The sequence below is a fragment of the Chrysochloris asiatica genome, unplaced genomic scaffold (genome assembly GCF_000296735.1).
Source record: "Chrysochloris asiatica unplaced genomic scaffold, ChrAsi1.0 scaffold00081, whole genome shotgun sequence".
Classification (NCBI taxonomy): Eukaryota; Metazoa; Chordata; class Mammalia; order Afrosoricida; family Chrysochloridae; genus Chrysochloris; species Chrysochloris asiatica.
This window is the reverse complement of record NW_006408599.1, coordinates 12,910,717-12,926,134: the sequence shown is the minus strand read 5'-3', so window position 1 is coordinate 12,926,134 and position 15,418 is coordinate 12,910,717. Positions and strand designations below refer to the sequence as shown.

At 47.2% G+C, this 15,418-nt stretch overlaps 1 protein-coding gene across 2 annotated transcripts in view; it reads left to right on the top strand.

Annotated features, from left to right (window-relative positions):
• Positions 1-15,418, top strand: part of RGS3 (regulator of G-protein signaling 3) — a 168,929-nt gene that overhangs the window by 137,313 nt on the left and 16,198 nt on the right. The gene's annotated exons all lie outside the window — the stretch shown is intronic.

Here is a 15,418-nt window from a genome sequence, read left to right as displayed (position 1 = left end):
CACCTCCAGTGCCCACAGCACTGCAGTCCTGAAGTAGGAGGGAATGTAGGAACTCGGGCAGGCAGGCAAGACAAGGATAGCTCTGGAAAGAGCTGTCTTTCTACGTCTCCTGTCCTTGATGTCCCCACAAGGAAACCTGGTCATGCCTTGAACCTTTGAACCCTTCATACTAGCTGAGATTCAGAGTTGGACAGATCCCTCTTGAGGGAAGGAGAGGCCCAGAGAGTGCAGTAAGTTGGCTCTGACCACACAGTGAGCCAGACTGGTGCAGCCCAGGGGAAGGATGAGCACAAGCTTCATCTACCTCCCCACTTTCCAGGACCTTTGGAATGTGCCAGTTTCCTCCCTTAAAGTATGCAGATAATAGTACCCCATCCTACAGCTGTGTGACAGGTCACAGCATGTCTAATGCCTACAAGAGCTGGATGCAGGAGAACCATTGATGATGTCAGTGACAATAATGAGAATAATAACTATGGGAGTTGCAAATGTTTATAGAGCACCTATTATATGCCATGTCTTGTACTCAGCATTTTACGTGGACTACCTCCCAACAATGCTGTGATGTAGGTCCTCAGCATTTGTTCCATTTTGCACATGAGGGCATTGGGGCAGTCTGCCCAAAGATACTGAGCTAAGAGATGGCTGAGCCAGGGTTTGAACCCAGATTTGTCTGTCTTCAGACCCCAGTTCTTTATCATCAACAGGCTTCAGGGAAGTTAAGGTATAGTGAATTCCACCCCTGACTCATAAAGTTCCCTGTGTTCTCTGAGTGCTCCCTTAGAGTCAAGCCTTGGTTTCAGGGTTGGTCCCTGGATTGGTCCCTTGCTCCTCCCTCCTCCCACAAGCAGTGGAGAGGAAGATGAGAGGACAGCTTTGCCCCGTGTTGAGCATGACTGTGTGCTGGCACTAGCGGCCCTTAGAGGGATGTGTCATCTGAGAATATGGAGCCTCAGAGACTGGCTCAACATCACATGGCTGGGAAGTGGTTTTGTGACCACAGCGCTGTTTGTGCCCCATCTCGGGAATCTTCCTGGAATTGCAGAATTGTTTTTGTTTGAGCAAACGAATGTAGACCATCATAGAGCAGCCACACAGTACCCACTCTCCCTATCTGTGAAGTGATTTCCGGGAGGGATTTGATTTGGGAGAGCCACTGACCCTCTGCTGGTGAGTTGATTCTAACTCATAGTGACCCTATATGAGTAGAAGTCTTTCTTGGGGCTTCCAAGACTAATCATCTGCAAGGTGCCAGAAGTTCAAGCAGGATTTAGAAGACGACATGGGATAAGGGATATCATTATGGATGTTAGAAGGATCTTGGTTGAAAGCAGATAATACAAGAAAGATATTTACTTGTGCTTTATAGACCATGAAAAGGCATTTTAAAAAAGAAAAGAAAAGGTATTTGACTGTGTGGGTCATGACAAGCTATGGATAACATTGTGAAGAATGGGAATTCCAGACCACTTAATTGTGTTCATGCAGAACCTGTACATAGATCAAGAGGCAGTTGTTCGAACGGAACAAGGGAATATTGAATGGTTTAAAATCAGGAAAGGGGTATGTCAGGGTTGTATCCTTTCATCATACTTATTCATTTTTTATACTGAGCAAATAATCCGAGAAACTGGATTATATGATGAAGAACATGGCATCAGGATTGGAGGAAGACTCTGCAATTACAGACACCTGCAATATGCAGATGACACAACCTTGCTTGCTGGAAGTGAAGAGGACTTGAAGTACTTAACTGGTGAAAATAAAAAATTACAGCCTTCACTGTGGATTTCACCCCAACATAAAGAAAACAAAAATCCTTGAAACTGGTTCAATAAATAACATCACGATAAGTGGAGACAATGAAATTGTCAAAGACTTCATTTTACTTGGATCCACAATTAACACTCATAGAAGCATCAGTCAAGATATCAAACAATATATTGCATTAGGCAAAGCTGCTGCCAAAGACCTTTTTAAAGTGTTAAATATGGCAGTTTGAGGACTAAGGTGCACCTGACTCAAACCATGGTATTTTCAGTTGCCTCAGATGTATGTGAAAGCTGGACAATGAATAAGGAAGATGGGAGGAGAATCCGTGCATTTGAATTATGATGTTGTTGGTGAAGGATACTGAAAATTCCATGGACTGCCAAACGAATGAACATATCTGTTTTGGAAGAAGTACGGCTGGATTGCTCTTTAGAAGTGAGGATGGTGACACTTCGTCTCTTGCACTTTGGACGTGTTGTCAGGAAAGACCAATCCTTGGAGAAGGGCATCAAGTTTGATAAAGTGAAGCATCAATGCCAAAGAAGAAGTAATCACAATGAGATGTACTGGCACAATGGCGGCAATAATGGGCTCAAACATAATGAATGTGAGGATGGCACAGGATTGGGCAGTGCTTTGTTCTGTTGCTCGTTGGAGTCATTGTAAGTCAGAACCGACTCGATGGCACCTAACAACAACAACAGCAACAAATCTTTATGGAACAGATAGCCTTATCTTCCGCCTATGGAGCAGCTCAATGCTTAACCCATTGTGCCACCAGGGCTTCTGGACGGTCAAATGAGCAATACCATACACAGAGCTCCTGCTCTTAGCTCAAATAGGTAGAGATTAGGGGGTGGGGAGCCCAACTCACCCCTCTCTTATGCTATCCCCACCAGGTGATTCCGACTGCCCATCCCCGTAAACTCTACCTATTTGAGCTAATTGTAGAGTGATGTTGCATGTAATGTTGCTAGTCCTTGTATCTCTAACGCCTAGCACAGCGCCTGGCCCAGGTAAATGCTCAGTAGGAGCATTTGGAAGGAAGGGAGTGAGGAAGACAAGAAAGGAGATCGTGGGATAGTAGCAAGATCAGGGCTTGGGCAGCAGCAGACCATAATTTCAATTCTGACTCCCCCATTTACTTACTTTGTGATCTTGTGCCCCTTACTTACCCTTTCTGTGTTTCAGTTTCACTGTCTGCAAAAATGAGACCAATGATACTGACCTCACAGAGTTGTCATAGGTGACAGAGTATACGTAAAGCACCTGTCAATGGGCCTGGTGTATAGTAGATGCTCAGTTAATGGTCCTCTATCACTGTCTCCCCCCTCCCATCTTTCTTATCACTCTCTCTCTCTCCCCACCATCTCTAGTTCCACCTTCCCTATCTCCACAGCACTAAGGTAAACATCACTCTTAGGGTAAAGTCCAGATTCTTTAACACCTCTGTAGCTCTGTCCCATGGAAACACCTGTACTCCCTTGAAGGTTCCATGCTGTCTGTGGCCTCACTTGGAGTACTTACTCCTCTCCCTAACCCCATTAATCCTTGAGGTCTCAGCTTTGCCGTCACCAACTCCTATAAACCTTACCAGTCTGTCTGGCTGCCTCTGTGCTTGACTAGCGCTGTACTTTCCTGGGGTGATGGGGGTGGGTGGGGGCGGGGTGGGCCGGGGAGGAGAATTGACATAGGCCCTTCACCTGACTCTTCCCAGTAGACTCAGTGCCTTCAGGGAGCATGTCAGCCTTGCACAGGCCCTGGCACATGGCTGGGGCTCTGTATGCATTTGCTGAGTAACTCTGAGGGGTGAGTAAGCCAGGGACACGCACCTGATGTGCCAAAGCAGGGCCAGTCAGGTTGTGGCTAGGGATCCAAAGGCCCTCCAGCCAGGGCCTCCAAGGGAAGATTTAACTGGGATTCAGGGGGATGGGCAGGAAGTGGATTTGAGGAGGTGGAGATAATAGAGAAATGAGACAGCAAGTACACACACACACACACACACACACACAGAGGCACTTGGAGCAGGCAGAGGACGAGGGTGACATGAGGAAGGGAGCAGTGCTGGAGCCCCCAGGTGAACTGGTTTCTGAGCAGAGCATCCAGGAGTGGGGAGGAAAGCCCCAAGGGTCCTGACCCCTCCTGACAGTGGCATCAATTACCACTGTGATGGGGAGAGAATGAGGAGACCTCTGTTCTCAAGAGTCTTTGGAACTATGGGGTGGTGGTACAGACTGCAAGTCCTCCTTCCCCATTGAGGCAGAGGAATCTGAGACCCTGAGAGAAGGGGCTTGGCCAGGACCACCGTGAGAAGCTGCTTTGGTCCCCTGGGCATGTGGGTGGTGGTGAAGAAATCTGCAGCCAGCTCCAAAGGCCAGGTCTGAGCTTAGCCAGGTGACAGACAGTGCCAGGAGTAGGGAAGGTTTCGGGTCTCCTCTGAGCTCACTCTGCAGGGATTCTACTTGTCTGAGTGCTAGCTTTGTCTTGAAAGTTTCTTAACTGAGAAGTGCTATTTTCTCTCCTCTGTGCCTCAGTTTTGCTTTCAGTAGACTGGGTATTGCCCTCCTGTGCGTCTAATGAACCTGTGAATAGCTGTGGGGTACTTGGGGACAGAGAAGTTTTAGTCTGAAGTCAAATTCCTCCTCTTTCCCCCCATCTCCTTCTGCAGTTAGACTTTGGTGCCGTCCTGTTGGTTCCAACTCATAGCCACCTTGTATAGGGTTTCTGAGGTGTAGTTACTAGGTTTGAACCATTAACCTTTGTGTTATCAGTTCAGTGCTTATCCTACAGTGCCACACCAGGACTCCTGTTTTATATATATATTGTTGTTGTTGTTAAGTGCCATCGAGTCAGTTCCAACCCATAGCAACCCTGTATAGGGTCTCCAAGGAGTAGCTGGTGAGCTTGAAGCACTGATCTTGCTGGTCACATGGCTTTGCATTAACCCACAGTGCCACACCAGGACTCCATTTTATATATAGAAAGCATAAATGGGTAGTTAATGCTAGCACCCTTCCATCACCTCATCCTAGCAAAGAGGACTTCTGAGGTCATACCTCTTCCAAGTTGGCTTTCCATTGTAGAGGGAGCTGTATGTGTTGGACCCCAGAATTGTCTGGGGAGCCAGAAGACAGTCAAGATACCAGGTCTTACTCTTAGGAAAAAAAGATCCAGTAGGTCAGTAGGGATTAGGCACAGACATAGGTATTTTTAAAAATGTTCCACAGGTTATTTTAAAGTGCATTTCTCTGAAAATCCAGTAGCCTAGATCAGTGCTTTTCAAAATTTAGTGAGTAAATGAATCACCTGAGATTGTGCTGAAATGTAGAATCTGACCCAGTAGACATGAATTGGAGCCCAAGATCTTGTCCTTCACACAAACTCTCTGGTAATGCTGCTGTTGCTAGTGATTCACAGACCACATTTGTAAGAGTCTAGATGGTCTCTTGAGCTCCTTGAAGTTCACTGGATTGCTCATTTGTTCATTCGTTCATCATTGAACACTTAAGATGGGGAGTGGTGTGAGGTAAGGCTAGAGGGAGAGGCATAGCTCAGCATCTTTCAGGGCTAGAGTATTTGGACTTTATTTAGACAGCACTGAGGAGCCATCTCAAGGAGTGACCAGGGCAGATTTGCACTTAAAGGACCTTTCTGGTCATAGTTCAGAAAATGGAGTAGAGGCATCTGGACCGCCCCTGGAAGGTCATCATCATCCCAGGGAGGGAGGATGCTGGTCTGGAGGGGAGGTGGTGGCAGTGGGGATGGAGAAAGTGAAAAGATCTTTGAGATTTTCTGAGGGATGATCATCAAAAATTGGTGGCTGGCTATTAGGAGTGGTAGTGAAGGAAAAGGAAGCGAGAACCCTTTTTCTCTGCTTGGGGTGGCTAGTAATGATGTCATCATTAACACAGAGAACCCCAAAGGAGGAATGGACTTGGAGGAAGACAATACATACTGTTTGGGGTATGTTGAGTTGGGGGTGCCTGTGGGGAGTCCAGAAGGAGGTCGGGTAGTCTCTTCATCTCCCTTCCTATCTGATCACACAGGTATTCTCTCCATTCCACCAGTGTGTAAGCCATTTCCTGTCTCCTTGGTGTCTTCGGTCTGCTGCATCCTCACCTTGTGAGCTCTTCCCTGCTCTCCCCGACATCAGATTTCCATCAGTGTCATTCTCAAGATACTTCCCTTCATCCTCTCCGTTAGCACCTCCTCATCGTTACGGGTCACAGTTGGTATTTATGTTTATGTGTGTGATTCATGTTGGCCCTTCCCCACTAACCTGTAAACTCCATGATGACAGAGATGGCGTCTGTCTGACTCTCTGTTGTACAAACAGAGCCTAGGACAGTGTTTGGGTGCAGCACTATTCCATGAGGACACTGTGAGTCCTTTCTTATAAGATCTAGACTCAGGAGAGCGATCTGGGCTGGCAATGTTGACTTGGGAGTTGTCCTCGGCCACATAGTGATTGTGGAGCAGGACAGGAGGGGGCCGGAAACAGATTTTGTTGAACATGGAAAGAGGCCCATGACACAGTGCGTAGGGGCCGTCAGAGTTGTTGGAGGAAACCCAGGGAGGGGATGTGAGAGCCAAGCTCTACTGCAGTGACTACTGCTGCTGTTGACATGCTTTTTACATATGCCAGCATTGTGCACTCACTCCAACAACATGGGGGAGGTGTTGTCCATCCCGTGTTATAGCTAAAGAGATTCAGCCACTGAAAGGGTAAGCCCAAGGTCAATAGTAAGTACAAAGCGGGGATTTCTATCAAGAGCTCTTAGCTCTGTAAGGTGCAATCTCAGCCCTCCTGGACTTTGCAAACCTATCGAGTTGTGGGCAGAGGCAGGGTCAGAGGAGAGCAACCATGGCCCTCAGTCTCTCAGTCCTGAAAGGTCCCTGAACAGGCAGTATAGGTTGCAGCGGTGGCTCCGGCTTCTGGGGGTCAAGAAACCCAGTCTAGAGGAGCTAGACTGAGGTTGACGGGAGGAACTATGTGTCAACCGGCCGGCCGAGCAGCTGAGCGTTCCTGAAAGTCAGCACTGAGCCAGAGGCCTGGAAGCTGGGCGGCTGGGCAGGGATCGTTCAGGGAGTGCCAGGCTTGAAGGAGCAATGCCATTTCCAAAGTCAGGCCGGGAGGTCACATGCTGGGCAGGAGTAGCAGCCTTCCCCTTTCTCAAATAGTTGTTGAGTTCACAGAGCACTTTCTTGTCCTTTCTCAGACTTGGTGCCCTTAGCTCCCTGAAACAGGCATTGTCTCCACTTCACAGCAGAGCAACTCAGGCCTGGGATCACAGAGCTAGCACACGAGGACACAGGGATTCTGGCCCAAGTCTTCAGATGGTCCTCTTTTTATAAACTCCTAGCTGTATAAGGGCTACCAGGAGACAGACAGGAGCTATACGACGTGTTCCATCCCCAGGACCGGAAGTGGTTGTTGAGGGCAGATGCTGAGTCTGGAATCTGCGATGGGTGTGATTAATTCTTTGGAGAGCTGCAGGTTGACTCTGAGGTCAGTAGACCTGAGTTTGAATCCTGGCTCCACATTTAGTTACCATGTGACATTGGGCAAGTCACTTCCAGCAGCCCACAACCACCCCAGCCCCACAGCAGGTGCCGATTTCAGGCCCAGGAACCATAATTGGTGTGAGCAGACTCTGGATGTCATATCCACCTCCCTTTCCCAGCCTGTTCCAAGCTCTGGATTGGATTTGAGAGGGGATTTGATTAAATCCTAAACAGTGACTCCATTTAGAGAGCCTGGTTCATTTCCTGAGTGCTCCTAGCAAGCAAGACATGGACAGAATTAACTCTGGTCCAGCCAAGCCAAACAAGTGATCAATGGGAGAGATACCGAGACCCACCAGGAGGGAGGGCAGCAGCGTCCAGTGCTCTGGACCACACCTCAGATGAGCAGCCAGGACTCTCTGGGATGCCCTGGCTGGATTTTTGTTGCAACAACTGTCTAACTGGGTGCCCCCAGCTTCCTATACTTCTTCTATCAGTGCATTCACCACACTCATTATGAGCAACTGTCTAACCGCTATTGTTTCCAGAGCTTTGAACCATTTCATTCTGGTTCTATCCCCTGCTGAGAATTTGCATTTCCACCCCAGATATACTGAATCAGAATCAATATTTTAACAAGATCCCCAGAGTATACCTAAGAATCGCCAGGGAGAGAGAGGTGAGGGAGGGAGATAAACTAACTAGATGTTGTTGTTGCTGTTAAGTGCTGTCGAGTTGGTTCCGACCCACAGCAACCCTGTAGATGGTTTCAGAGGAGCAGCTGGTATGTTTGAACTACTGACCTTATGGTTCGCAGTCCAGTGCTGATCGTACAGCACCACATCTGAAGTCCAGCTAGATAGTGCCGTTGAGTTGGTTCCAACCCATAGCAACCCTGTATAGGGTTTCCGAGGAGAAGCTGGTGATATTGAACCACCGACCTTGTGGTTCAATGGCTTTGCAATCTGGTGCATTAACCCACAGCACCACACCAGACAAGAGTTAATTCTGGTGAAGGAAAAGACAGTGCACAATATGGGGGAAGTCAGTACAATGTGACCAAGGCAAAGGAAGACTAAGAGGCATGCAAGAATAAACAGCAAGTATGGTAAATGCTAAGGAGCCCTGGTAGCTCAGTGGATTACAATCTGGGCTGCTTAACCACAAGATCAACAGTTTGAATCTACCAGTCACTCTTCAGGAGAAAGATGAGGCTTTCTGATCCTATAAAGATTTACAGCCTCGGAATCCCTGTACAGGATCACTATGAGTTGGAACCGACTCGACAGCACACAACAACAACAACAACATAGTAAATGCTATAATATATGTAGCCCTGTAACAACAGTAATAATAATTGTGAGTAGATACTTAAGTAACTGTATACACTAAATAGGTAAGGGGGGGTCATGCAGGAGTAGGAGGGTAAGTTAAAAAGTATTGCTGGTAGGGTTCTAGTTCATACTTTTTGTTGTTGTTAAGTACCGTGGAGTTGGTTCCGACTCATAGCGACCCTGCACAGGGTTTCTGAGGCTGTAAATCTTTATAGGAGCAGAAAGCCTCCTTTTTCTCCTGCGGAATAGCTGGTAGTTTTGAACTGCTAACCTTGAGGTTAGCGGCCCAATTTGTAACCAGTTTGGGTTTATTCCAAACAAAACGTGTTTAAACATGTCACTGTGATCAGTAGATGGCAGCGGACAAGTCCTCTCTGTAATACACATGTCAAAAGATCAACGAAAACAGTGGCTTCTGAGCGGCTCTGTGGGACCAGTTAAATTCAAGGCAGAAAAACCAATTCAGGAGGTTGTGGTGACTATTTTGGGGAATCATTTTGGGAGACTGTCTTGCACTTGATAGATTTTCTTGAAGGACACAAGACAAACACAAGGGCTTATTATAAAGAAGTTAAAAAAAAAAGGAAACTGTGTTGGTAAGACAAAGTCCAGGGAAGTTTGTACCAAGAAATATTTTTCCATTCCAACAGTATACCTCCTCATTCTTCAAGGGTAGCAATGAGAACTTCACTGGGAAACCTTACCCCATCCACCTATAGCCCTATCAGACTGCTTTTTGTTCTTAAAATTCAAAGAACACTTAAAAGGAATATAATTTGAGCCTCTTAAAGATGCCCAAATTACCATTTTGATGTGGTACAAATAGTAAGAGCTCAGAATTCTTTGGGGAAGGTTTTCCTTTTTTTAAAAAAAATAAAAGTTTCTGTCACTTTGTATCAATACTTTTTAACTTACCCTCATAGATCCATGTACATATATAGGTATGGTAGTGAATATTCCACAAACATATTTGTAAATGCTGCACAGATTCTCTTATATCTGTATATAATAGAGCAGTAGGAGGCACCGTTATAGAAACTACTTAGACATTAGGCCTGAACCACTGGACTTAAAGTCCAAGGACCATAGTCTCAGGGGTCATCTAGATCAATGGGCAAAATACAGTTCATAAAGATTAGATTCCACCTAGTGAGTAGAATCTGGGGTCTTAAAAACCATCCAAGAAACAATTGATACCTTCTCACCTGGAGCAAAGGAGAATGAAGAAAAAGGAAGACTCAGGGAAGCAATGAGTCCAAAGGCCTAATGGCCCACATGACCCAGAGCCTCCTCTAACCTGAGACCAGATGAACTAGTTGGTGCCTGGCTACCACTACCTGCTACTCTGAACAAGACCATAATAGGTCCTGATTAGAAGCGGTAAAAAATTTAGAACAAGATTCACGTTAGAAAAACAGACAAATAAAAAACACCGTACTCCTCTGAAAGAGACTAGAAGAACCTCTGAGACTTACCCTGAGACAGTCTTTTAACTTGAAACTGAAGACACTCTTTGAAGCCACCTTTCAGCCAAGTAATCAATGGAACCATGAAACAAACATTAACAACTGCGAAGAATGTGCTCCTTAGAACTATGAACTCTATGAGACCAAAAGGGTGACAATTGCCCAGAACCAAAGTTGAGAAGACAGGGAGGGACAGAGCAACAGATGAATGGCAGCAGGGACCCCAGGGAGGAGATAGGAGAGTGCCGACATATTGAGGGACTGAAACAATGACACAGAGCTACTTGTGCGTGAACTATTGATTGGAAAATGAATTTGCTATGTAAGCTTTCACCTAAAGCACAATAAGAAGATGTTTTAAAAATATGAATTACATGGTAATTAACAAAACAACAGCAACAAATGAGAATCACCCCGTGGATCCATAAAAATCACCTGGGGATCTTGGCTAAAGGTCATTTCGGATTCAGTATATCTAGGGTGGAAGTGCAGATTTCAGCAGGGGGTTGAACAAGAATGAATGGGTTTGAAGGCCTACTTTTTCCCTGCTCAACTGAGGAAGGGCAGGGACTGTGTTCCCCGTTCCTCATGTAGCAGCTGGAGAATGAATGAATGCAGTCTCCTGTCCACCTCTACTGTGTCCTGCTCACTCTGCCCAGAGCAGTTTTTATACAGTGGCGCTCTGGGCTGTTGCTAAATGGGACAATCCCACATCTGACATCCATTCTGTGGCATAGTCCTCTTCTTCATCTCCTCTCCTGCCTCAGTTTCTCTCCTGTACTTGTTCTCCACCCTGGTTTCCTTAGGGTTCTCCAGAGCCCCCATTCCCACCCCTGAGCACTGGTCTGACCAAACCTGCCTGCCTGGGAGCACAGGGAAGAACCAATGTTTGTTGAGCATCTGCTTTGTGTGGGGTGGGCCCAGGTGTGTGCTCACAGCCTACACCCCTTTCTTCAGATTCCCCAGAGAGTCTAAAACACTTCCATGTAAGGGTTTGAGGGATCTGGGAGAGACCTTTGGTCAGTAGACATGAGTTTTAATCCTGCATCAGCCTCTGATTTCTTGGATGTTCTTAGATAATTCCCATACCCTTTGGGGTCTTGGTTTCCCCATCTCTAAAATATGACGAAACTAATAATGTTTTGGTTAGATGCTGCCCTGTTGATTCCCACTCATGGTGACCCATGTGACAGAGTAGAAGTGCCCTTTGGGTTTTCTTGGCTGTGATCTCTACAGAAGCAGGCCGGCAGGTTGCCAGGTCTTTCTTCTGTGGAGCTACTGAGTGGATTCAGCCTGACAATCTTTAGTTAGTAGCCATGGGCTTAATCATTTCCGACACCAGGGCTCCTTAAACTAATAATCCACCACTAACACTCATTACCCTCAAGCTGATTCCAACCCTGTGTGGCACTGTTGGATAATCACGCGACCTTAAGGTTGGTTTGAACTGCAAGGTCGGTGGTTCAAACTCATCAGTCGCTCCTTGGAAACCCTATACAGGATTGCTATGAGTCGGAACTGACTCAACGCACTGAACAACAACAAGGCAGATAGACCTGCTCCATGGTGTTTCCAAGACTGTAAATCCTCGTGGACTGCTACATCTTTCTTCTGTGGAGTGGTTGGTGGGTTCCAACTGCTAACCTTTTGGTTAGCATCCAAAACCATAGCTCCTTTTAAACAGGTGATGTTGTTGTTAAGTGCCATCAAGTTGGTTCTGATTCATAGGGTTTCCGAGGAGTGACTGACTGGTGGGTTTGAACCGTTGTTGTTGTTGAGTGCCATCGAGTTGGTTCTAACTCATAGTGACCCTGTATATGATTTCTGAGGAGAGGCTGCTGAGTTTGAACTGCCAACCTTGCAGTCCAATGCATTATCCCACAGCGCCACACCAGGACTCCCAGTTTATCAAATGCTTCTCCTGAGCCAGGCACTATGAAGGGCCTGACCAATAGCCCAGTTCAGGCCCACAGGAGAAACCAGACTCTGAGAGGTTGAGAGTCTTGGCCAGAGTTACACAGCTAAAAAGTGACACTGTCTGGCCTCTGAGAACCCTTCAGCCTCCTGCCTGGGGCGGGGCCCTTTGGGGCCAGCACCCCTGCCAGAGTGGCACTTCCCCTCCTGGCTTTGTTTGGTTTGGCGGGGGTTTGGGGTAGGGTTGGCAGAGGTAGGCTGACTTGCATTTCTGGTTTTGGGTCTGTTGCTGGCTGCACTTTCCCTGAGGGAAGGGCAGCTTGTAGGCAGCCACTATGGGACAGACCTGGGCCCCACCCCCACCCCCCAGGAAAGGGGAAATGCTGCAGGCCTGTTCCCTTCTCTGGGCTACTGGGAGCCAGGCCCTGAGGGCACCTGGTCACTGCTTCTCTGGTTGCTTCTCACATCCTCTTCTTCCCACCTTCAGAGGCAGGTGAGGGTGAGGGGGTGGGGGAGGTAAGAGGGAGGAGGACAGGGAGGGGCCTTGTGGTGGTGAAGCGTGACACAAGTGGGCACCAGGGAGCTGGCTGTGGGGTAGTTTTCTTGATGAAGAATGCTCTCTGGTGGGTTGGGGGGAGTGATGGGCAAGAACTCTTGGGAAGAACCAGGACACAGGCTCGGGCTCTCGCCCCAGCCTAGCCCCTGATTTGTGCACAGTGGCTTTGAGCAAGTCCTAGCTAAGCCTCAGTCTTCCTGTCTGTTCAATGTGTGTGTGTGTGTCTTTCTGACCACATGGGAATAGCCTGATGGGCTGAAGCCCAGCTCTTAGTTTCTAATGGAGAATTCTGGATTAGGGACCTAGCCAGCACAATAGCTAGCTTTGATTCTGGGTGTTGGTCAGGGACCTCAGAATTTCCCTCTAGATCCAAGCATGTTTTATCACCTGACTTCTGCCACCACCACCACCACCATCCCCTTGAAGGGCTTTATGTTTTCATGGTGAATTCTTCAATTTGGGCAAGTTGGCTATTTCCCATTTAGTGGGTGGAGACCTCGAGGTGCCTGGCCCCACCGTGTGATTTGAGATTGGCTCCTGCCCATCTCTGCACCTCAGCTTCCCTGTCTGTGCAGTGGGGATTTGATGTTAAGAGGTTCTATGCGTCCCTGGGTGGAGTCATCTCCTAGGGGTGGGCAGCAAGCCCACGGGGCCAGTGGACACCTGATTGTGCTTGGGAATGAGGACTCTGGGGAACCCTCTCTGGCCCCGTCAGGCCATCTGAGAGTTAGGCTCTGTTGCTCAGCTATCCCCTCCACTCATGGCCGGTGTGCGTGTACAGTGGGTCCGTTTCACACTCCCAGGTGGCAGCTCTTCCCCAGACTGCGCTTTCATATCAGCTTTGGTGCTCCCAGATGCCACCGTGGCCCCTGGCATGTGTGCACAGTGTCCTATAGCAGTCTGAGTCACATGGGAGGTTTGATTAGAGTGTCACCCTCACAGACAGACTCTCCGGGACTTAAACAACTTCTTAGGAAAGAACACCTTTGGCCTAGCCTTTCAGTCTCTGGGAAAGCTGTGGAAAAAGTCATTGCCCTTGGGATTCCATTTTCTCATCTGCCAAAGGAAATTAACAATCTCTATAGCAAGAGCTCTTAATCTATGTGTTGGAAGTAACTTGCACTCTGAAACTCTCCACCAGTACGTGTGTGTGTGTGCTGTTGTCATAGTTAAGTGCCATCGGGTCAGTTCTAACTCATGGCAACCCTTTGTAGGGTTTCCAGAGAGCGGCTGGTGAGTTTGAACCGTCAACCTTGTGGTTCAATCCAACCTTGTGGTCCAGTGCTTATGTATCCTCAAATACCCATGAATCTGTGCAGGTCCCCAGTATATGTGGGGTCTTTGTCTTCCATCCGTTCTAGGTGGTCATGGCCTCTCAGTGGACAAAACTTGGACTCTAAATCAAAATGGTTCCAGCCCTAGCAGTCCAAACCCTTGATGGGATGAGGGGTAGGTGCCTCAAGACAAAGTGCTTCTTCTTGGTGTGGCTACGACACCATGGGCACTCCTGACCTTCCCTGAGCCCCATTCTGCCTGAGCTAGCCGGGCTCAGACTTTCATCACGGGAATTGCGTTTCCAATTCCAAATGAAATCTCCTGTCAGAACCCAGCAAAAACCCCGAAGTTTCCTTGGATTAGGGCTAGGGTTGGGTTAGGTTAAGATTAAGACCATAGAAGAATTGATGCCTTTGAGCTGTGGTGTTGAAGAAGAATATTTAAAATACCATGGGCTGCCAGAAAAACAAATAAATCTGTGTAGGAAAGAGTGCAACCAGAATGCTCCTAGAAGTCAGGATGGTGAGACTTCGGATATATTATCAGGAGGGACCAGTCCCTGTAAAAGGACATCCTACTTGGTAAAGTGGGAAGATCAGTGAAAACTAAGGAGACCCCCCAAAGAGATTGGCACAGTGGCAGCAGCAATGGGCTGAAGTCTAACAATTGTGAAGAAGTAGTTTATTCTATTATGCGTAGGGTTGATATGAATCAGAATTGACGCAACGGCACCTAACAACAACAACAAGGTTAGGTTTAGGAATAACCATGGTTAACTTTAGGATTATGGTTGTTGCTAAATGCTGTCAAATAGGTTCCAACTCATAGCAACCCTGTATAGGGTTTCCGAGGAGTAGCTGGTAAGTTTGAACTGTTGACTTTCCAGTTCAAACCAACCTTATAGTCCAGTGCTTATCCTACAGCGCCATACCAGGACTCTAGGGCTAGGACTAGGATTAAGTTATAAGGTTAGGGTTAGGGTTAGATCTAGGGCTAGGGTTAGGACTAAGGATAGTATTGCAGTTAAGGTTAAGGCTAGGGTAGTACTAGGGCTAGGATTCTGGTTAGTTTGGGGTTAGTGTTAGAGTAAGGGCTAGGTTCTAACCTAGGGTTAGCATCAGGATTAGGGTCAGAGTTAGGGTTATGGACTGGTGACTTTACTGTCTCCTTCTCTATAAAATGGGAACAATTATACATCCTATATAGGGCCATTGGGAGGATAATATAAGGCTTGGTTCCTGCTATACCACAGAAGTCAGATAAATGGTAGTTTTCTCTTCTTCCCCTTCTCCTCTGCATGACCAGCCATGTTTTTGACAGAGCAGAGGGTGAGATCCCTGGCCCTCAGACTATGGGGCAAGGGGCTGTGGAGTTCTGGCAACTGCCAGAGTTTCAGCCACAGTGACACTGTCTTGGGCACAGTGAGTGACATCTCGCAGCCTCTTCTTCTTCTTTTTTTTTTTTTTAAATGTTTTATTGTGAATTATGTGATAGTTTACATGGGAGAGTATTAGTTTTACATTCATCCTATCGTATATCATTTCATTGCCATGGTTACAATCCCCTCCATGCATCATCAACCAACCAAAGGATAT